Raw genomic sequence first — 22,507 nt, forward strand, 5'->3', positions numbered from 1 at the left:
AATCCATAATGAAACACTGAAGTTGAAATAGCATGTATAATATACATGCCTAATGGACATGAGTTTGAGCTGTAATATGCAGCTCATCTATAATATACTGCATAAAGAAAAAAAGTAAGAAAAAAGAAGCAAAACTAAAGAAATAGTAATAAAAATGAGACAAAATATTTTACTATAGTTGGCTAACCACTTGAGTTTGCAGTTTCAGGTTTTCTAAAGCTAATACTCAGTGTCAGTATAAAACATCTGTGTATTGCCATTTTTCCAGCTCACAGGGAATCATAAATTAGTTGTCTTCAACAGCACATCTGCCATAACAAAATTCGATAAACTGGGTAACAAAGAAAAGAAACCTATTTTCTCACAGCTTTGGAAGCTGGGGAGTCCAAGATTGAGATGTGGGCCAAATGAGTTCTTGGTAAGAGCTCCCTTCCTGGCTTGCAGATGGTCTCTTTCTCACTGTCTCATGGTAGAGAAAGGGGGAAAGCAGACTCTCTGGTGCCCCTTCTTATAAGGGCGCTAATCGCATCATGAAGGCTCCACCCTCATGACTTCATCTAAACTTAAGAAACTTCCCAAAGGCCTTATCTCCAAATACCATCACACTGGGGAGGGAGTGGTTAGGACTGTAGCATATGAATTAGGATGCTGGGCGGTGGTGAGGGGGGAATGTTACCATTTAGTCTATAGCAAGCAGCGCACTCCATCTGTCCTCCCATCACACACACAGACATGCCCATGCGTACAGCCCCAAGACAGAGGACTAGAGTTTATGTGCCCCACCGTCATCATCCAGCAAGGTATACAGACCTTTACCTTCCTTCTCCTGTCTTTACAGCGTCCTAGCTTGCTCTAAGAGGGTACGTTGGAATAGACTGTGGAAGATCTTCAGGTGCAGATGGGCAGCACTCCATCTGGTCATCAAAAAAAGGCCCCAAAATCATTAAGCGAAAAGTATATTCAATGGACATAGATTGAAAAAACAGGCCATCTACATAGTCCCTGGGCACAAGAAATGGACAGTATTTGGAGGCTGGAGAACAGCATAAGGAAATAATCAGAAATGCAGGCAAAGAATTATGTACCAGGATGTTCACAGAAGCATTACTCAAAATTGTAAAACAAGCCAAAAAAAGAAAAAAATATTGGACACAAACCAAATAGCCCCAAATAGGGGATGGTTAAATAAGGTTGACTGTTAAACAGACATTAAATAACATGTTTTCAGAATATACTTAATTAAATGGGAAAATACATATAATATATTGTAAAGTAAAAAAAAAAAATACACAGCTATACATACAATATGTTTTACATCAGTGTCAAAAGTGCTCTGTTCAAAATGAACTGAGAATTGTAAAAAATACTTAGGACAATATAAAGTACTTTTCCATCATATTTTCGGCAATGAGGAAAGAAAAGGCAGGAAAAGAGAGCAATTTGCTAACATTCAATAGAATTTCATTTTCCTCCAGCAACAAAAATGATCTTCAAGTTCTAAAAACAGAATATACAATGGAAGTATATAGATTTCAGCTCCAAATGGTGAAGAAAGCTAGTTTATAAGCTAGGTAAGAATAAAAACCATATCCACTTCTGTGTACCACCATGTCTATAGCACCTGCTATATCAACACATCATGGTATCTCAGCTAAGGTGGTGACAAACATATGCATTTAGAAACAGATACACAATAATAAAGTTAAGAGTGCTACCAGCGACTGGGTGAGAGGGCTGGTGGCAGAATGGGGAGATACTGGTCAAAGCATACAAATGCCAGCTGTAAGATTAACATGGAGGTGCTACGGTACAGCACAGTAATTGTAACTAATTCTGTATGATACACGGGAAAGTTTCTAAGAGCCTAGACCTTAAATGCTCTCACCACAAAAAAGAAATGGTGACTCTGTGACAGGATGGAGGTGCCAGCCAAAGTTATGGTGGCAATCATTTTGCAATATATAAACATATTAAATCAACACATGAACCCTTTAAACTTACACCATGCTATATGTCAATTATAGCTCAACGAAATTGGAAATTAAAGCAGGATCAAGTACTTTAAAAGGACTCACTGGCATCTCAAGCTGCTAACAAAATGTACAAGTATGTCCTTGAAGTATCTGTAGATAAGTTTAAAATAGTCAGTGAGTGTTTTCAGAAGAGTGTGTAGAGATTTCCCAAGAATTGACTGGAGATACATCAAGATGGACATATTGATGCATTCAATCCTGATGCTCAAGGAGAGTTTAAAGTAAACTGTCATACAAATGATTGGTGGGAAAGGAAATGTGATTCTTAAAGTCAAAATAATTTGATATCCTTTCATCCATCTGTGACATTACAGAACCAAGCTTCTGTTGGCAATTGTATTTTAATAGTTGGCCAAAAAATTTAATTAAAAGGGAACCACTGGAGATTTTTGAACAGGGAAACACTGTCAATTCTGTATCTAATAAAATGGATATTGAAGAAACTGGAGGCCTAAAGATCAAGCATATGGCAAACTAAAATTTTCTAGGCTGAATGTGAAAGTGTTAGTTGCTCAGTTGTGTCTGACTTTTTGCAACCTCATGGACTATAGCCCTCCAGGCTCCTCTGTCCATGGAATTCTCCAGACAAGAATTCTGCAGCGTGTTGCCATGCCCTCCTCCAAGGGATCTTCTTGACCTCAGTCTCCTGCATGGATCAAACCCTGCTGTCCTGCATGGCAGGCAGATTTTTTACCATCTGAGCCACCAGGAAAGCCCCAAGAATATTAGAATGGGTAAAGAATCTTCCTAACCCAGGGTATCTAGCAAAGTGATGCTTAATTCAATTATTGATCAGAATATTGAAATTCTGTCAAAAATAGTGCAGTGACTCTCAGGGAGAGATGGAAAAAATAAAGAAGGTTCTGGCTTTCAGTATGATGCTGGGGAAGACTGGAAAACCAAGAGCTTAGAATCCCAGCTCATCTAGCAGCAGAAGTCTGCTGTTACTGTAGCCATGTTGATTTATATTGCACTAAATATCTGATACACACACACAAAATAGTGCATGAGATAATGAAACCACTTGTCTGGGGAAATCAAAATACACATCTGAGAGTCCCATTTCTGGGGTTGTAACAGACCCCTGGAGACCAAGGCCCCTGAGCTGGGCACACAGCACAAGGGGCCAAAACACACCATCTGCTGTAACTGATATTCAGAATAACAAGTCTACAAAGAGTGAACACTCATTTAGTGTTGAGAATAGTCCACTCTCAAGCTTCTCTTGTGGCTCAGCTGGTAAAGAATCCGCCCATTCCTCTTATCTCATTGTTCACTGTGTGCTAAAGACCCATCAACAAATAAGGCAGTTTCCCCTCCTGTGATGGCCATGTGTGTGTGCTAGTCGCTCAGTCATCTCCAACTCTTTGTGACCCCATGAACTTATGTCCATGGAATTCCTCAGGCAAGAACGATGGAGTGGGTTGCCATTGCCTTCTCCAGGCGATCTTCCCAATCCAGGGGTCGAACCCCAGGTCTTCTGCATTGCAGGAAGATTCTTTACCATCTGAGCCACCAGGAAAGACCAAGATTGCCATATAACACATATGTTTAAGGCTTCAATTTCCAGTACTCTTTGAAATAATACAAAGGCATTTTGTAGAAATAGTTCTATCAGAAATAGTAAATGAAAATGTTAGGTTTGGCATTTATTCGCCTATGCCTCCATTATTTGAGAAGTTCACTGACATGAAACGTTCCTTCTTGGACAATGCTAGGAAGATCAGGTGTCTCCTCATTGGTTTAGTGATATCAAATCATAGATTACATATAGATGGGCTTCCAAGTGGTGCTAGTGACAAAGAAACCACCTGCCAGTGCAGAACATGTAAGAGACACAGGATCGTCCCTGGGTCAGGAAGATCCCCTGGAGAAGGAAATGGCACCCCATCCCAGTACTCTTGCCTGAAAAATCCCATGGACAGAGGAGCCTGGCGGGCTACAGTCCATGTCATCATAGAGAGTCAGACATGAGTGAGCAATGTAGCATGCATGCACGCACATAGACAGCAAAGTGACTGAAAGGTAATTTTGATTTCCTCTTCAGGAAAAGGGATCAGAGAGATTTAAAAAATAATCATCATCATCATCAAGTGCAACAATGGCAAACATTCTCAAAATACTGAGTGTTACAAGCTATTTATGATGTCTATTTCCTTTTAGGAAAGATAGTCAGTTGATACTGCAACCTCAAATATAAACATGCAGAGTGCTAAATCCTCTTCCAAACCAAACTTCAAAAACCTCAAAGATGATTGTCCACAATAAACAAGCCAAAATAGTTTACTTAGGGATCAGAATTAGATTTTGAACTTTGCCTTTAAAGAACATATTTGGAAGTAGTTCTCAAAAAGAATGTTACTTATGAGAATGAAAAGCTATATTAAATCCTTTAAAAATTTTATTTTTAATTCTCTTTGAGCAATGCTTTAATGACTCTTTTGATATAATATGATTCATAACACCCCCTTTAAAACACAGCAACAACAAAAACTTCTTTAAAATCAGCAATTCACAAACAAAATTTAGTAATTCAAAAATTCTACAATCCCACAATTAATATCCATCTCAGAAACATAATACCAAATTGATTGTAAGGATGCTCTTACTTCATGTACCACAGAGATAGGAAAACAAATACTGCTATATAAGTAACAATACAATGTTTTTGGTAACTCAGAACTTTTACTGCATACTTATTGATAAGACTTTTTAATATTTATTAAGGTGTAGGTTTTTATCTTATGTCATTCTTCAGTTCAGTCGCTCAGTTGTGTCCGACTCTTTGCGACCCCATGAATTGCAGCACACCAGCAAATATCAATAACCTCAGATATGCAGATGACACCACCCTTATGGCAGAAAGCAAAGAAAAACTAAAGAGCCTCCTGATGAAAGTGAAGAGGAGAGTGAAAGAGTTGGCTTAAAGCTCAACATTCAGAAAACGAAGATCATGGCAACCGGTTCCATCACTTCATGGCAAAGAGATGGGGAAACAGTGGAACCAGTGCCAGACTTTATTTTCTTGGGCTCCGAAATCACTGCTGATGGTGGCTGCAGCCATGAAATTAAAAGATGCTTGCTCCTTGGAAGAAAAGATACGACCACCATAGACAGCATATTAAAAAGCAGAGACATCATTTTGCCAACAAAGGTCTGCCTAGTCAAAGCTATGGTTTTTCCAGTGGTCATGTATGGATGTGAGAGTTGGACCATAAAGAAAACCGAGCATTGAAGAACAGATGCTTTTGAACTGTGGTGTTGGAGAAGACTCTTGGGAGTCCCTTGGACTGCAAGGAGATCCAACCTGTCCATCCTAGAGGAAATCAGTCCTGAATATTCATTGGAAGGACTGATGCGGAAGCTGAAACTCCAATACTTAGCCACCTGATGTGAAGAACTGACATCATTTGAAAAGACCCTGATGCTGGGAAAGATTGAAGGCGGGGGGAGAAGGGGACAACAGAGGATGAGATGGTTGGATAGCATCACCAACTCAATGGACATGAATCTGAGTAAACTCCAGCAGTTGGTGAGGGAGGCCTGGCGTGCTGCAGTCCATTGGATCGCAAAGTGTCAAACATGACTGAGTGACTGAACTGAAATGAAAGCTCAGTCCCATTTGAAGTCCAGTCTTGGAAAATACATTTAATTGAAAGTCCCGGGGCAATGGGTGACCATGTTTTTCTGCACACACTGTCATCTATGCCATCAAATGTGCTGGTGATGCTGTACTGTCTCTTTTACTATATAAAATTAAATCGCAAGTTGCTGACACTCATTCTGCATGTTTTCATGCACACAGACAAGCAAGGACAAATCCATCAGGACTACCTCAAGATACAACCTGTTTCCAGAGATGTTAAAGCATGAGGAAAAAAATGTGAATGTTAGACTCTTAGAATTGTGGTATATCTTAAGTGCCAAGATTTGTAAAGAAATTTGGTCTACAGCTCCAGGTTCTTATAGGCATCTTGGAATTTCTTCACTGTTCATCTGAGCATGTAAATCTGGAATTTGAAAAACTGTTATCTTCACCTTAAAAGGGTTAAGTTAGAGCTTAAAAAAAGTAAACAGCAGTCTTTCTACTGCTTCTTTTACTGAAGTGATGATGCCAGCACTGGCACTTTTACCAGCTGCAGCAAAGCCATCGTTTTATTTGCGCCTCCATCTGAGGGGCCATGAAGTCTACACAGAACTGAAATCATCCCATTCTCACATTCCCAAGATTCAAAAAAGTCCTTGCTTCTCAGCCGTTATAAGTAAATCTAAAAGAGATGGCTTTATTTTGAGAAAATATTGTCTTCTTATTTCAAATCAAGTTTATAGGCCGATTTCTGAAAATTAGGTTCAAATTTTCTGAAGCTATAAACACTGGGTCAAGTATATACTCCTGAAGTAAACATCCTAGGAGTCAGACTAGTACGATACATATGATTAAGGCACTGCTGTGTTCATTTTTGGAAGTTTATACTTAAACCAGAGAAAATCAGCTACAAGATGAATCTAAATAAATATTATGCCTGAATATATTACATACACTGAAGTTTTAGTCTTTCAGCTTTCATAATAGCAGTAACAACATAGATCAACTTAGAGATTTTATTTTTTTACTTACCAAAAATCCCATAAAGCAGAAAACACAGAAATAGTGAAATGTTTTCTAGAATTTACAGGTAAAAAAATGTGTTTAAAAGCTAAATTCTGATCTATGTACCACTGGGAAAATCATATATAACTGCATCTAGATTTTGAGGTAAGGAGATTAGGAAAAAAGCAAACAGAAAATAATATGCTTCACTAGATACTTTTCTTTATGAGTATATCATTTCTTTAAGATATTATTAATCTTTGATTAAAAGCATGAAAGGAAAGCAATCTGAAATGGGTCAACCAAGAAAAGAGAATCATAATAACCATAAAACACTAAAAATAAAACTACATTAATGGTCTCCTTTATTTCAAATAGGAAAATAGACATGGGGTGATATTCAAAGTGTTTCATATCTACTGGGCACAGACATACATGCTAAGTTGCTCCAGTCCAGCTCTGTGTGACCCTATGGACTGCAGCCCGCCAGGCTCTTCTGTCCATGGGATTCTCCAGGCAAGAACACTGGAGTGGGTTGCCGTGCCCTCCTCCAGGGGATCTTCCCCACCCACATCTCTTATGTCTCCTGCATTGGCAGACAGTTTTTCACCTCTCGCGCCACCTGGGAAGCCCACTACTCGGCACAGGCACCAGTTAATGATAGTGGCTCTGCTGTCAAGAACCAACACGAGCTTCCAGTGGCGCCAAGTGACACCAAGCCAACACCCACAGAGATGCTGCACTGCGCTCAGTTGCTCGGTCGGGTCCGACTCTTTGGGGCCCCAGCACTGTAGCCCATGAGGCTCCTCTGTCCATGGGATTCTCCAGGCAAGAATACTGGGGTGGTTGCCATGCTCTCCTCCAGGGGGTCTTCCCGACCCAGGGATTGAACCCAGGTCTCCCCACTGCAGGCAGATTCTTTACCATCTGAGCCACCAGGGAAGCCCAAGAATACTGGAGTGGGTAGTCTATGCCTTCTCCAGGGGATCTTCCCGACCCAGGAATCGAACCAGGTCTCCTACATTGCAGGTGGATTCTTTACCAGCTGAGCTGCCAGGGAAGCCCCGACATGAGATATTCTCCACAAAATTACTCAGTATCTTAGTATACAAAATAGACAAATGAAAGATTTAAGTTATTTATTGTTTGTTTACTTACCAGAAGATTTTTTTTTTAATTTCTTTGGACTGATCAGTTAATGTAGGGGGAAAATTCTGATTTTATTTGTTCAGAAAAAAATTGTGAACCTTTTTCATTAATGGGCAAAGGATGATGCAGATATGGTGACCAGGTACTTGGATTACTAGGGAGGGCAGAAAAATCAGGTAGAGGAAGAGAAAAGGAGCTCAGAAAAATGACAGTGAAGACAAATGGCCAATGAGGAATTCCAGCCAGCATGAGCAGAGGACGTTTAGTTCTCATTTAACTTGTTTTTTTTTCCTTTCTGTATCAACCATCAATCCTCCTGTATCAACCATATAATCTAAGACACACGACAGTCTTCTTGTGGTATAATTTGGGGAAATGGGGAGAAAAAAAGCATGGCTGAGTTTATACCTAAGAAAGAAGCAGAGTAGGAAAATGACAGAAGCTAGAGAAAAAGAAAAACAGGAATTGAGGCTGGAATTTAGAGTACACTAAAAATGACCCAGCTTAAACCAAGAATCAGTAGAAGTACTGGGCAAAACAGTATGCCTCTCACAATATTTAAGATAGAAGTTAGTCTACTAAGATTGAATATATACCAAAAAAAAAAAGAGGTAATACCAGAAAGCTAGAATAATTGGGACATCTTTGCTTTACTATATAATATTTTACTCTATAAGAATTCTTGTCATTAGTTTTTAAATTCTCAGGGTCAAAGAATATGAAAGCGATTTTAAAATAGGCATAGAGTTATATTTATCTAATATATATGTTACTTTTTTCATTTTTATTTTTTAGAAACATACACTTCTAAATTATTCAAACCTTTGACTCAGTATTTTCTAACACATTGCAACATTTTAAAATATTAAATGTTTCCGTGAAATAAACCAAAAAACTTTCTCTCTTATCCTAAAAACTATAGTCATTTAGTGTTATTCTCACTCAAATGCACGGGTAATCTGTCACATATTTTTTAACCATCTGGATGGAAACACAGAAAAAAGAATATTTTTGATGCCAGTTAAGCATAATCACTTGTGTGGACCATAACCGACACTGCAACCAATTTCTTCGTCAATGTTTATATAGGAGATGGCTTGGAAATGCGCCAACTCTTTAAGCCCCACCTGTGTCAAATCAAACCCTGGGAACTGGTGTAGAGGTAGGAATTACGTGATGCAGCTAAAATTGTTATTTACTTCTTGGAATTTTATTTTAGGTTTCAATATCTAACACAGAAATTCCTTGAATATGGCTATTTAGAACATTTGAGTGAAATAAGCTAATTAGACAAAACAAAAGACTGAAGAATGAAGAACATGAATCTCTACATTAGATAACAATTCTTGATTTCTGTGAGGTCATATATTTGCCAATACAATAGTGTGGAATGCAAGAATTAGGTAGGACAAATAAAGAACAAAATTAAATAGAATAAAAAGTTGAAGAGTTTCAGAGTCCTAAGTGTAATGTTTCAGAGGACATCCTTAATAGTCTGAAGGGAGAAAACAAAGCAGATTTCGTCCTCTGAGGCTATTAACAACGTGGTATCCAGGAAAGAGTGGTCCATACTAATAGAGCAGTTATCAACAGGTTTTTTATCTTTCTTCTTTTGTTAATCCTAATACAATTCAATTTAACAAAACTACTGATAGAGGCCTTATCACAACCGATATTTTTGTTGGTATATTGATTTTGTGTCTTGCAAACTTGCAAAATTCACTTAATACATTTTGAATTAGTGTAAATAAGTTTTATTTTTATTATTTCACTGGATTTTGTACAGAGACAATGCTGCCATCAGTCAATAAAGACAGTTTTACTTTTTCCTTTGCAATTTGTATGCCTTTGGGTTTCTTTCCTCCCTCCATGTCTAGAACCTATAATATTGAATAGAAGTGGTAAAAGCAGAAAACCTTCTCTTGTTCATGATCTTAGTGAGGAAAATACTCAACTCTTCATCATGGAGTATAATTTTAATTGTAGTTTTTTCTTATAACTCTTTATCAAGTTAATAAAGTATCTCTTTACTTCTACTTCTCTGCAAGATTTTAATCAGGAATTGATACTAGATTTTGTCAAATGCTTTTGTCTTCATATATTGAGCTGATCATGGTGTATTAAATTGACAAATTTTCAAATGTTAAAACTAACCGTGCATTCCTGGGTTTATCTTGGTCATGATGTATTATCACTTCTACACATTGTTGTATTTGATTTTTGAAAATTTTGTTAAAACTTTTTGCATCTACATTAAAGACAGATATTGGTCTGTGATTTTCTTTCCATGTAATGTCTTTGTCTGCTTTTAATATCAGGGAATTCCTGCCTCATAGAATCGTCTGGCAAGAAGTATCTCCTCTAGATTTTGAAAGAATGTACAGAAATTTGGTATTATTTCTTTTTACATTAGAATTAAGCAGTGAAACCAGCTGGGCATGTTTTTTTCTGTTTTTTTGGGTTTTTTTTGGAGCAGGGGAGGTTTCTAGCTAAAAATTCAATTATTTTAATATATAGGGCTGAATTTTTGAATGAGGGTTGATAGCTTTTAGGGACTTGGTCTGTGTCATTTATCTAAATTACTAGTGTGAAAATGTATATAATATTCCCCTATTATCTTTCTTTATTGAGATATAAGTGACATATAGCACTGAATTAGTTTTACGTGTACAACACAATGATTATATATATATATATATAGCAAAATGATCACCACAATAATTTAGCCAACCACGTTTAGGTACAGGCTTCCCAGGTGGCACTAGTGATAAAGAACTTTTTCTATTGATGATGACTTTTATGGTCTACTATCTTAGCTTTCACAGTATTGCTAACCATGAGTGAGTGAGTGAGTGAAATTCTCTCAGTCGTGTCCGACTCTTTGCGACCCCATGGACTATATAGTCCATGGAATTCTCCAGGCCAGAATACTGGAGTGGGTAGCCTTTCCCTTCTCCAGGGGATCTTCCCAACCTAGGGATTGAACCCAGGTCTCCCGCATTGCAGGCAGATTCTTTACCAGCTGAGCCACAAGGGAAACCATAGTCACAATATTGTACATTACATCTTATAACTGGAAGTTTGTACCTTTTGACCATCTTTTATCATATCACCACTCTAATACCTCCCACTCCCTAATTCTGGAAACCACCAATCTGTATTCTCTATCTATGAGTTCAGCTTTTTCTTTTTTTTCTTTTAGATTCCACATATAAGTGAGATCATTCAATATTTGTATTTCTCTATTTGACTATTTCACTTAGGTCCGTCTATATTGTCAAAACATTGTATATATGTGAAGAAGATATATTACATCTTTCTTCATCCATCAATGGACTTAGATTGTTCCCAAGTCTTAGCTGTTTAAAATAATGCTGCAATGAAAATGGAGGTGCAGATATCTTTTCAAGTTAGAGTTGTTATTTCCTTTGGCTATATACCCAAAAGTGGAGTTGTTGAACCATATGATTGTTCTATTTTTAATTTTTGAGGGAATCTCCATACTGTTTTCCAAAAATCACTGCAGCAATCTCCACCCCTGCCCCCAGCAGTACACAATGGTCCCACTTTCTTCACATGCTTGCCCACACATTTCTTATCATTTTGATAATAGCCATCTTACAGATGTGAGGTCATTGCGGTTTTGATTCACATTTCCCTGATGACTAAGGATGTTGAGTATCTCTTCATGTATCTGCTGGCCATATGTATGTATTCTTCTCGAATCTCTTTAACATATTTGTATAATCTGCAGTGATGTCATCTATCTTATTCCTGATTTTTGCAATATGCATCTCCTCTTTTTTTCCTGATCAAAATATTAAGTTTTATCAACATTATTGATATTCTCAAGAAACCAGCTTTGAGTTTCATTGATTTTTGTGTTATTTTGTATTATAATCCATGTATTTTTGCTAGCATTTTCATTATTCTTTTTCTTCTGCTAACTCTGGGTTTCATCTTCTCCTTTTCTAACTTCTTAAGGTTAAAGCTTGGATCCTTCTTCTTTCCTAAAATGTGAAATCAGTGTTACAAAAATTTTTCTATGTACTGTTTAGCTGCATTCCATAAATTTTAACTGCTATGTTTTAGTTTCATTCAAGCCAAAATACTTGTTAATTACCCTTTTAATTTCTTCTGTGAGCTATGGTTTATTTAACAGTGTATTTAATTTTTGATGATTTATCAAAAATTCTTCCTCTTACTGATTTCTAATTTAATTCCTTTGTGGTCAGATAACATGTTTAATATGATTTTAATATTTTAAATTGTATTTAAACCTATTTCTTGACTCAGCATACAGTCTATCTTGATAAACACTTCCTGTGCACTAAAGAAGAATGTGTATTCTGCTATTATTAGTTGGAGGGTGCTATAAATGTCAATTAGATCAAGCTGGTTGAGGATACTGTTCAACTCTATAATTTCCCTAATATTCTGTCTTCTTATTCCATTAACTATTGAAAATGAATATTGAAATCTCCAACTATCATTGTGAATTTATCTACTTCTCCTTACAGTTCTGTTTTTGTTTCATGTATTTGGAAGTTCTGTTATTAAGCACATAAACATCTGGAATTGTTATGTGCCAGTGGCACCAGAAAGTAGAATGCTGCTTTAGTGAAAAGTGAACGTGTTAGTTGTTAAGTTGTGTCCAACTCTTTGTGACCCCAAAGGACTATAGTCCACTAGGCTCCTCTGCCCATGGAATTCTCCAGACAATACTGGAGTAGGTTGCCAGTCCCTTCTCCAGGGGACTTTCCCAACCTAGGGATCGAACTCTGGTCTCCTGCACTGCAAGCAGATTCCTTACTGTCTGAGCCACTAGGATTTAACAGCTACCTAAAAATGTGTAAGTGACTTTAAAACTGAGAAATGGGAAAAGGCTAGAGGAATTTTGAGGTACATGATACAAATATGGACATTAAGGGTGATTCTGATGAAAGCTCAGAAAGAAAAGGTTCTTCTTAAAGAATACATAAATAATCATGACTAGAACCTTGGTAGAAACATGGATAGCCAAGGACACTCTGACAAGATCTCAGACGGAAATAAGGAACACATCGAAAACTGAAGGAAAGGCACTCCTTGCTATAAAGTGGCAAGGCACTTGTATAAATTGTATTCATGTTCTACTGCTCTATAGAAGATAGAACTTGCAAGCAATGGGATTGGATATTTAGCAGAAGAGATTTCTAAGCAAAGTATTGAAAGAGTGGCTTGATCATTCCTGACTACCTACAGTAAAATGGAAAAGGAAGAAATAAATTAAAGCATAACTGCTAAGTAAAAAGGAACCAGAACTTGGAGCTGTGGGAAAAAAAAAATCACAGCCTATCGATATTGCAAAAGTGAGAAAACTTGTTCTGAAGAGAACACTCAGTGTGTCTGAGCCATCATTTGATAAAGAGATCATGAGTATGGCTCATGAAATTATCAGCCATCTCAGCAGAGACCAGAGATATCGATAGGATTAAATCAGCAAAGGCACTGTCAACTGAAGTAAAAGGGGACAAAGAAAGTGGGAGAGGATGAAGGAAGGCTGTAAAACATCTTGAATTTTACACTGTGAATATTTTTCAAGAAAAGTGAAGGGAAGAAGGACCCCAAAGATGATTCAGAGATCGTCAGGCCTACCCACTCCCACCACAAGCCCAGTGCACAGGCCCTGGGAAAAGGCAGGACAAAGGTATCTCCATTGTGGTTTCAGAAGAGGGGCCCACTGCCTCCGCATAAAGCCCCAGTGTGGTTAGGGCCTCTGCAGAAAGCCTTGGCCCTGCCTAGCCCCAGGGGTGGGGTCAACCAGATGAACTGGGAAGGTGACTGTTGCACCATAGTAGGCTTAGAGGTTAAAGGATTGAACCAAGAAGGATTATTCCTGCACCATCATAGCTATCAAGCTAATGGAATTTCTCTGATAGGTTTTAGAACCTTTGGGACCTATCACCCCTCCCTTCTTTCTTATTTCTCCCAGTTGGAATGGGAGTGTCTATCCTATAGTATGTCCTACTACTGTAGTTTGGAAAATAATAACTTGTCTGATTTTTCAGGTTCACAGCTAGAGAAGAATTTGGCCTCAAGATGAATTGTACCTTGAGTTTCATTTATATCTGATTTAGATGATACTTAGATGAAACTGGACTTTAGATTTTAGAGTTGATGCTAGAACAAGCTGAGAGTTCTAGGGACGCTGGGATGCACGCTCTTTGCATGCAAGAAGGACACGAATTGTGGGAGGCCTGTGGCAGAATGTTACAGGCTGAATATTTGTGTCCCCTCCCAAATCCATATATTGAACCCCCAAAGTGATGGTATGAGGGGTTGGTGGTCTTTGGGAGGTAGTTAGGTTTAGGTGAGGTCATGAGGGTGAAGCTCCCATGATGGGATTAGTGCCCTTCTAAGGAAGAGGAAGAGACATCTCAGTTTCCTGTCTCTACAATGTGTGAGCACAGCAAAAGGACAGCCATATGCAAGCCAGGACAAGGGCACCCTGATCTTGGACTTGCCGGTCCCTCCAACTCTGAGAAATGAATTTCTATTGTTTAAGCCTCCCCAGTCTATGATAAACTGAGCAGAGTAATATACCCAGTGATATATTTTGACAGAGAGTAGGAATTCCAAAGGTTGGAACTTGTTACAAAGTCTACATAGTAGACTCTCAATAAACTGGCAATAATATGGATTAAGAAGAATCAAGAATTAAGAATTCTCACAGGAATGAAGGATAAGCAAATGTTTTATGGATAAGATCAATGTTGGGAGAGAAGTTACTTTGTGCTGAAATAAACAAAAGCTATACAAAAAGACTGTCTTGGATCTTACACAATTTTGTAGTAGAGAAAACCTTTGAAAAGGATGTTCCAGGAAGAAAGAACTATAAAAAAAGAAGTGGAAATGAGAAGCATGACATAAATGAGGTTAGTGTGTAAATTAAGTTGCTTGCAAAGGAAACTCAGTGTAGGGAATAGTAAGAGATAATATAGGACAGAGGCATTTAATTTGTATTGGATGGGGACTTGAATAACAGATCTTTGCATCTGAACATTGTCATAAAGCCCATTAAAGAGTTTTCCAGGGGGGACAGACATTAAATGAAACATCTGCTATACCCTGATTCATTTTCTCTGCTTCTTTCCCAAAGTTGATTCAATGACTGTAGGTTCATCCCCACAGTAGTTTACAACATCAGTACCACTGTTGGATTAGATATGATGATCCAGCACTAACAGCTGGATTTCCTCAAGCCAATCGCCTCCATCACTAACCAACACTAAGGTCCAGTGAACCAGGTATAAGCCTGGGGAAATCACGTAGACAGATACGGTTGGCCTCATTCATCAGACTGAGAGTCTGGCTCTATTTTCCTCTCTATTTTCTGCCAGATTAATTAGTCTAAAATCCCAGCTCCTATTTTCCACATATTCCATCCCACCACACACAAAGAAACTATAAAATTGAAATCCTGTTTTGAACCTCAGTGAGTAACAAGGAGTCCCTAATTCTCTGCCTCAATTATGATAAACTCTTTCTTCACCTGATTACTGCACTATGAACTTAGCCCCCACTGGCAAGGGAGCTTCCTAATAGGAGGCTTTTGTGACATGCATGTCACCTCCCTGGCTTCCAAAATTTCTGATTAGTGTTCTTTATTGCTATTTCCCAGTAAAAGCCATGATTCCTGTTACTATGTGAAAGTGTTAGTTGCTCAGTTGTGTTCAACTCTTTGCAACCCCCATGTACTGTAGCCCACAGGCTCCTCTGTCCATAGAATTTTCCAGGTAAGAACACTGAAGTGGGTTGCCATCCCCTTCTCCAAGGGATTGTCCTGACCCTGGGATCAAACCCAAGACTCCTGAATTACAGGCAAATTCTTTACTGTCTGAGCCACAAGGGAAGCTCTCCTGTTACTAAAATTGCGCATTTACTGCTTGAGTTTGTGAGCTTGCCATGGACAAGACCATATATGCAGGTCAGTTTGCCAAAACTCAGTTTCATCTATTATATTTCCCTCCTTTTCCTAATTAGTTGAGAATTACTTGTAGTCCCAGGATATCTCTTAACTATGCCCATCCAAATTTAATATGGCCATTATCCTGGCAGTCAAAAAAAAATACTTTAATAGCTTACCAATATGTACTTTATAAAGTCCAATATGTACCAAATTCATGCTCCAAATTGAAGTTTCTCAAAAATCTGTCTCAATTTTCCTTTTTAAAATATCTATTATTATCCAACAAAGCTGGTTATTGAGCTACCTCCAGAATGTTACTGACCTTCTCCCTATATATGGGTTTCAGCTGACAATTCTAAATAAGTGAAAGTGTTAGTCGCTCAGTTGTGTCCAACTCTTTGTGACCCCAGGATCCCATGGGATTCTCCAGACAAAAATACTGGAGTGGGTTGTCATTCCCTTCTCTAGGGAATCTTCCCGACCCAGGGTCTGAACCTGGGTCTCCTACAAATAAAGCATAACCAACTAGCTTTTCTCCTAATACTATAATCATATTCCTATTTCAAGTCTCAGTTGAAATCCACCCTCCCTGGGCTGAAGTAAGAGGACAGAATACTAAGTAGTAGAAATTACCCAGGAAGAAAGCTTCACAAAGGACGTGAGCTCAAACATAATGGACTATAAGGCTTCTTGAGAGTCAAGCCATGAAGAGTACATCCTTATCCTTTGTTCAAGAGACCCTGTATCCTTTTCTTCTTTACCAGACAAGAAAAATAGCTTTATTATAGCCAAAAAAAACCACATCGTTTATATTACCTTAAATTCCCCTTTAATTAGTTATGGCAAGATCAGAAGCAGTGCAAATGAAAATGGCATAAAACACAGCCTATCACTTTTAGAAGTGTTAATGAATGCCCCGTGGATTTTTTTTTTTTTTAATTGCTTGAGAACAACAAGGAAATGTCTCCATAAAACTGGTGCTTCTCAGGGAAAAGTGTTAATGCTATGCAAATTAAAATCTGAAAGTCTACTTAACAGAAATCAGCAACACCAAGAGTTGTGCATGTGGAAAACACAATTGATCAGTCCTGAGAACAGAGCCGTCCAAGTTCTGATAGCTGTGCATATCTCTAGCTTAGCCATTTTAGGGGATGCTCTCATTTTATGATGCAAAGTAAACAAGGAGTTCTAACAGATTTCAAAGAGATTGTCCTTGGTTGAGGTGAGGAGGGAGGGCTAACCTGATTTCTTTCTTTGAGAAAATTTTACAAAGGCTAAAGACTTCTTGAGAAGTTGACGCAACTGCACATGCCCTTAAGAAACTTTTCATCCTATGTGATCCTTAAGTTTCTCCATTAGACAACTTGTTATTTCTAAAAAAATTTGAAATGAAAATCTGGGGGTTGGGCTATAGATATTAAAACATATATTAAGTAGTTTTCCTATGCTTCTTTTTATATACTTTGAATGTTAGAAAAGCAGTTATATTCTCACTCTTTTTCTCATTCCTTATCAGCTTCAGGCAAAAAAATTTTAATCATGTTACTCTCTGACAGCACAGTTAAGAGAAATCATCAGTCACAGGGTGTATAATTTTATAAATTTTAGCTTGGCATTAGCTAAGAGAAAGCCTAAGGCTTTACAACCTTGAAAAGATACACTTCTCTGTTAAGAACTAATAGATATACATTATGGATATCCAATGCTTTGGGTGATTAGCTAGAACACTGAAGAAAATTTAAGAAGTATAGAAGTATTTTACATAAAGAAATGCAAAATCAATACTTTAAGCTTAAAAATCGCTTTTTAATTTACTTGAAGTAACATTTGCTATATAGAGTGATCCACCGCTTCATTTATCGGCTTCATTTATTCAAGAAGTATTTACTGGGTACTACCAGGTGCCCTCTGTGCGAGGAGCCATGCAACTTACGGAAGAAAGAGAGACACGTGCCTGACCCCCAAGGAGCACCGCACAAGAAGGAAAATCATGGATTTAAGTATCAGTGGCAGTGCAAAATGATGTATGCTGTAATAAGAACTATTACAAAATACCATGGGGACTGGAGAAAGCAAACATTTGGGAAGTTGCAATGATAAATAAAATGGACACTTGAAGAAAATTTTATAGAGAATATGATCTTCGAGCTAGATAGACCTTGAAAGATGAGAATGATTTCATTAAGCGCAGAAATAAGGCAAGGTCAGTCTGGACAATGAGATCAGACTCATGAGAAGAGCCAAAGTTACAGGGACATCATGTAACCTTGCAGGGACTTAATGTACTCTAGTACCATGCTTCTCAAAGTGTGGTCCAGAGACCAGAAGAAACAGCATCCCCCGGAGGCTTGTTAGGAATGCAGAACCTCAAACCTTCTGATTTAGGGTCTGCATTTTAAGAAGATCCCCCGGTGAGCTATAGGCACATTAAAATTCATTAAGTAGCAGTCCAAAGTCTGTGGTAAGTGGGAGAAGACTGATGTGAGAGATGAAGATGCAATGACAAGTGTGCGTCCTCGGTATACGACATGATTTGAAGGATTTCTTAAAGGGTTTCTGAAGCAAAGAAATTGTATAATCTGTAGCTTAAAAGATAATTCTAGTGGCAATATGGAGATACGTTTCTGTGAAGAGAGAACTGGACACAGGAATATCGGCTATAAGACTACAATAACTTAAGAATGATAATCACTCTTTATTAAGGGACTACTACATGTCAGACATCACGACATAAAGCTTATATTTTATATGTGTTACTTTAATATTCCCACAATCTCCACTCTGCAGAGGAGAAGAAATGTAGGAAAGGTTTTAAAAAATTGTCTGAAGTCATTCAATCAGTAAGCCACAGAAGAATTTTAACCTCAGTCTAATTGCAGATTTGACCTTCATCCAAAACACATTCCAAATCTATCTACTTAATTTATCTCCGCCCTAGCATATAATACCACCATTTTATGCATTACCACAATAGTCTATCAGCCTTCATTCTTGCTTGCTCCAGTCCATTTTTTTAAGGCAGTAGTCCAAGTGATGTTTAAAAACAGAAATCCTCTCTTTAGTAACAAACAAATAATAAAATGTAATTTTTTAAACCATAGTCCACAAATCGCTAATAATTTGGATCCTGTCTCATGTTGGAGATCTCATCTTGTGACATTCACTATTACTGTATTCTGTCACATTAGACGTTGAATAACATTAAGCAGTTTCCCTCTCAGATTTCGCACTTATGGTATGCTTTTGCCTGCGACACTCTTGTCTCACATCTGTGCATGATGACTGGCTCCAAATCAGCGACAATTTGTTGATCCCAGGCAGCAGGGTCATCTCTCATCCCATGTCCCCTCTATAACTGTTTCCATCCCAGCTGCTGAGACCCCTTCCTTTTCTAAGGCCATTAGAGCATCTCGCTGGCTCCATTCAGTGCTTATTTTCACAACAGAGTAAAAATTATCAACATAATTTTTCATTTCCCATTTTAGAAACAAAGTATCAACTGGTCAACTGATGGGAGAGTAAATGGGGAACCAAGGGACAGTAATAACGTATTAAAACATCTCCCCTTTCAACTACAATAATTCTCATTTGGGATTAAGCCTGAAGATCAAGAGTTACTTAGCAGCTTGTTTTTTCCAAGCTGGTGGAGAAGCTCTTCACTATCCAGTAATCTGCCTTGATAAAGGATGCAAGGAAGAAAAGCTTAAGAAAAATGTGTACTAGATTCATGTTAAAACTTGCTTTGCATACCATTCTACAGTTTAAAATCAGTTTGTGTACCTTTTATCTTATTTGATTACACACTAATCATATGAATTAAACATTGGGCAACCAGAATTTTCTACTGGGTTACCCTCATCAGCATATATTCTATTGTTCCTGTTTATATTTAAATAATTTTTTTAAAAAACCTTCTCTTGAACCCACATCTCTTCAGAAACTACCACATCCTGTGCACCAAAACTCCTCTAAAGACCTCTTAAATCCATTCTAGCCTGGCTTTTGCATGCACCATTCCACAGAAATTGCTCTTAGCAACTCTGATGAAATTCATCAATTCCTTAAAAGATCCAAAGTATCACATTTCACTCAAAAGGAAAAAGGGCATATTAACAGTCTTATATCTATTAAAGGGGTTGAATTTGTCTTTAAAACCTTCCAACAAAGACAACTCCAGGTCCATATATTTTCACTGGGAAATTCTACTCAACATTTAATAAAGAAAAAGTATAAATTATGCACAGCTTGTTGTAGACACTAGAAGATTAGAAAACATTCCCCAACTCATTTTATGAAGGTCTCATTAATTTTGGTCTCAATTATCTGAGACCAAAAGCAGATGAAGACATTACGAGGAAATAAAAGTATAGACCGATATCCATCACAGACACAGATGTAAAGTTCTTCAGCAAACTACTAGCAAACCCAATCAAGCAATAAAATGATTGGTTCATCATGACCAAGTGGAGTTTACACCAGCATGTAAGGCTGGTGCAAGATTTTAAAAAATCAAGCAACAGGACTTCTACTTCATTTAAGACTGAATAAGAGGGGTTAAATTTACATTCTCTCTTGAAACAACTGGGAAAAAAACAGACAAAATATACCAAAAAAAAAAAAAACAGTATTCAAAACATTGGATATCAGGAAATGAAGGACAGGGAAAAGTTAAAGTTCAAGTGAGCCCTTTGATTCCTAGCTTACTGCCTGAAGAACATTTCCGGTGTATTGCACAGGGAGGGGAATGTCAGATGGAGCCCAGGTATCTCCTTAAGTTATGAGACAGAGCTAGGGGTCCAGGAAAATTAAGATACTAAAATTTTCATCACAGAGTACTGGAAGGGACAAAGAGAGACCTCCTGAGATGTGCAGACTGAGATCTGCAGAAGTCTTTGCTGTGTATTAGGTGGAGTCCTGATCAGTACATACACAGTGAGGAAACTACCTGAGGTCAAGAAAGATTCACGGGGCCAGTGTGAGCAGCCAAGCAGGGTCAGGGACAATGTCGGTCTCAGCCATCAGAGCTTCCCTGTTCGCTCAGGTGGTGAAGAATCTGCCTGCAGTGCAGGAGACCCAGGTTTGATCCCTGGGTTGGGATGATCCCCTGGAGAAGGGATGGCAACCCACCCCAGTACTGTTGCTTGGAAAATCCTATGGACAGAGGACCCTGGCAGGCTACAGTCCTTGGGGTTGCAAAGAGTTGGACATGACTTAGTGACTAAACCACCACAGCCATCAAAGTGTAAAATTTCATTATACTCTTAGTTCAGAGTACTAAGAAGGATCCTGCCTCACCAGTGGGGGTGAGTTAGCTCTAGACTAAATACAACTCTAGTTTCACCTAATAAATACAACTCTAGTTTCATCTTGGAAAGCAAGATCCATATAGGATCAAATATTTGCCAGCTAACTCTATCCTAAAACAAGCTCAAGAGTACCTTAATAGAAAATAAAAACATTAAACACCCAAGATAAAATTTATAATGTCTTATATAAAACTGAAAAATTACCAGGCATACAAAGAGGTAGGAAAATATAATCTATAATGATAAGAAAATCAATCATAACCAATACAGCTGATAAAATTAGTAGACAAGGACATTAAACCAGTTACAACTGTATTCCATATGTTCAAGCAGTAAGAGAAAGTTTGAAAATAAGTAAAATATAGACGATATAAATGTAACCCAAATGGAATGTCTAGAGATTAAGATTACAATGTCTAAGAGGAAAAATATATGAGATGAAATTAATAAATTACACACTGAAAATAAAGTAACAATTAATAAACTTGAAGCCACCACAACAGAAACTATCTAAAATGAAACATAGAGAAAAAAAGATGGAAAACATTAATAGAGTATCCATTAACTGTGAGATGACTAAAGGCAGCCAAATATGCATATAACTGGAGTTTCCAAAAGGGTGGGTGGGAGGTGGAAATATTTATAAAGCAATAGCAGCTGAAAATGTACTAAATTTGATTAAAATCATAAACTCACAGGTCCAAGAAACTTAGAAAACCCCAAGAACAAGAAATATGGAAGAAAAAAAGAAAAAATACATCAAGAGATATTATAACAAAATTATTTAAAACTAGTGCTAAAGAGAAAAATCTTGAAAGGAACCTAAGTACAAAGATAATACATAAACATAAAGATAGTAGTGACAGATTTCTTGCAGAAAACAACACTAGCTAGAAGATAAGTGCAGCAACATCTTCAAAGTACAAAAAGAAAAGCATGATAAACTCAAGGTTTATTTCAACATAAGAAAGAGGAATATTGTGTGTGTGTGTGTGTGTGTGTGTGTGTGTGTGTATGTGCTTAATCAGTCAGTCATGTCTGACTCTTTTGTGACCCCATGGACTGCAGCCACCAGGCTCCTCTGCCCATGGGATTTCCCAGGCAAGAGTACTAGAGTGGGTTGCCATTCCCTTCCCCAGGGTATCTTCCTGACCCAGGGATCGAGCCTGCATCTCCTGTGTCTCCTGCACTGCAGGCATATTCTTTTACCCACTGAGCCATCAGGAAGCATATATAAAACAAATCTTAGAATTTCATAATACTAATTTCTTGCTCTTAACACACTAACTTGTATTTACAATGATAAAATTTCCTATCTGCTTATACAATAATCATTTCACAATCAGTTATTTAAACATGTATATCAACACATTTTTATAGACTACATTATATTTTAAATTATAATATTTGTTTCCAAATCAAACCAAAGATTCTTTTTTGCATTATTCTCAAACATTCTCAAGCAATTCTCAGATTG

The 22,507-nt window shown here is 37.7% G+C and overlaps 1 pseudogene; it reads left to right on the top strand.

Moving 5' to 3' along the window:
• LOC120862265 overlaps positions 1 to 22,507 on the top strand; it is a 111,542-nt pseudogene that overhangs the window by 84,698 nt on the left and 4,337 nt on the right.

The sequence above is a fragment of the Oryx dammah genome, unplaced genomic scaffold (assembly GCF_014754425.2).
Source record: "Oryx dammah isolate SB20612 unplaced genomic scaffold, SCBI_Odam_1.1 HiC_scaffold_3, whole genome shotgun sequence".
In the NCBI taxonomy this organism is placed as follows: domain Eukaryota; kingdom Metazoa; phylum Chordata; class Mammalia; order Artiodactyla; family Bovidae; genus Oryx; species Oryx dammah.